General features: G+C 48.7%; 1 long non-coding RNA gene across 1 annotated transcript; it reads right to left on the bottom strand.

Moving 5' to 3' along the window:
- Positions 1-358: 358 nt before the first annotated feature.
- LOC128340859 (uncharacterized) lies at positions 359-1,551 on the bottom strand. The gene is made up of 3 exons (XR_008314036.1): positions 1,343-1,551; positions 1,144-1,262; positions 359-669 (listed from the first exon to the last, which is right to left on the bottom strand). It is a non-coding gene; the product is annotated as an uncharacterized LOC128340859 (long non-coding RNA).
- Between the last annotated feature and the right edge of the window lie 643 nt (positions 1,552-2,194).

The raw sequence follows: 2,194 nt of genomic DNA, 5'->3' as shown, positions 1-2,194 counted from the left end.
TGTATTTTAACTGTCATGGCTCCCTTCCCACTTCCCAAATCCTGAAAACTGAAGTTTAGTAAAATTTTGACAATTCCTTGTTTGAGATGTAGAACTCTTATAGTAGAACCAAAAGTTGGGTTCAGATGTCTAGGGATTATCTTCTTTCTGCCAAGTCTAAAGCCTCCCAGTAAGGAAAACGGGGACCCCAATGTGTAGGTCTGAGTAACTCATTTGCACTTGAAATGCAACCAAAACAAACAAACAAACAAACAAAAAACACTTTATTTTTCCAAATGCAAGAACAATGCATTTTATTAGCTGCTTTGTCAGATGCAATGGTTTCCCATAACTCTAAGAAAGAAACCTCTGCTCCAAAGCTAAGGTATACAGCTGAAAATCTACACATCTGAGTTCTACTCACAGATTTCCTGGGGTGCAGCTCAATGTTGCACAGTTCTGGGGTGATATTCAAGCTGAGAGCAATGATTTTTGGAAGATGCAGATGCCAGGCAGAAAGGCTCTCTCTTCAGCCATGATCTAGTGTCCTAAGAGCAGAGTTCCCTCTAATTTTTTTCATCTGTTCATGCTGAGTTTTGTTTAGGGCAACAGTATCAAGGCAGTGTGTGCACATGTGCATTCAGAGTGGGGCTGCCTTCCTGGTTCAGCCTGAGCAGGATCTAAAATTAACTGAGTGGACATAAAGAAAACTTGTGAGCGCACACTAGGGATGTGCAAACAGGTTCAATGTTGAACAGGTTCAACATCGATGGTCAACATTGATGGTTGGGTCACAGGCATGCAGAGGCCCACTGGGCATGTGCAGCAGACTCCAAAATGGCCACCATGACAGGGGTGAGGCCACGAATGGGCCGAAGACTGCCCAAACAGGGCAATTTACAACATAATGGAGGCTGGCGTGTGGAGGAGAACCTCTGGAGACAGCCCCCACAGCCTTGGAGAAGCCCTCAAAGGGGGCAAATACAACAACAATAAAAAATTTAAAGATGGCAGCCTCCCCCCGCCAGAATGGACCAGACCGGGGGAGGGTTTGAGGGGGTGCCAGACCGAACTGGCCCAGTCGAGTTCAGGTCCAATTTGGACCCGAACAGAAGCGGGGCAGCCAGTTCTCTGCACACCCCTAGCACACACACATGCACTCACCTTAGAGGGAACACTGGCTAAGAGCCAGCCATCCTGGCCACCCTGCAATAAGCAAGCTCAGCAAGGGTTGAGTAGGAATTCAGCTTGAGCTGTCAAGATGGCGGTGGCAGCTTCTTTGTCTGTTGGGAACAGAATTCTACATAGAACTCTAACCCCTAACCCTAAACCCTAACCGACGCCAACATCCCTCTCTACTGACCATTGTAGCTGGGGATGATGAGGGTTGTAGTCTAATGACATCTGGAGGGCCGGAGGGCCATCGCTGTGTGCAGCCCTGTTCTAGATGCATCGCTCTGTTTCAGGACCTTTCAGGCACATATTTGCAGTACAATTCAAGGCTAGAGCGAGTGGCACCCACTGAGATAGTCAAGTTCTTCCTGTGATAGCTGAGTCAGAGTCAAAATTGATTGTGGATTATTACGATAATTCTTCAGCAAGCAATTTTATCGACTGCCCTATATTTAAAGAAAAAACAACAGTTAAAATGTAAAGAAATCACATTCTGATACCTTGATCAAGATTGTAATCCTATAGAAGTTTACCTGGAAGTAACCCCTAGAACACAATGGGGCTTCCTTCTGAGTAGGTATACATAGGCTTGTACTGTAAGTACTGTTCTGAGCTGCAGCCAACTATTCTGATTAAAGCTGGATTCAGAAAGCTGGGGAGGGTTTGTGGGGAGAGCGGGCTTCCCGCACACGAGCAGCAGTCTGCTCCAGGTGGTCGAAGTAGCCACCAACACAACTGCCAACTCTGTTATGGAGCCGGTGGGGGCTGGGAGGATCGGGGGCTGCGTGGCCCCCAGAAGCTCCAGCATGCACTACTGGAGAGACCCCTGAGCCGGGAGGCTGCTTTTCAGCCTCCTGGTCGGGGGTCTCCTTGTGAGTTGCTGCAGCACGGAACCGTGCCGCAGCAACTCACAATCCGTTAACACCGGTTAATGGAGCGCTCGCTCCGCTAACCTGGGCTAAGGGGCGGGCTACTCAAGTGGGCTAGCTGCTTGTAAGCCACCGGGCTCACCTGCAAGCCCGGTGGTTTACATGAGCAGCAA

Source organism: Hemicordylus capensis, chromosome 1, assembly GCF_027244095.1.
Source record: "Hemicordylus capensis ecotype Gifberg chromosome 1, rHemCap1.1.pri, whole genome shotgun sequence".
NCBI lineage: Eukaryota > Metazoa > Chordata > Lepidosauria > Squamata > Cordylidae > Hemicordylus > Hemicordylus capensis.
The sequence above is the reverse complement of the archived record's forward strand: the minus strand, read 5'-3'. Positions and strand labels throughout refer to the sequence as shown.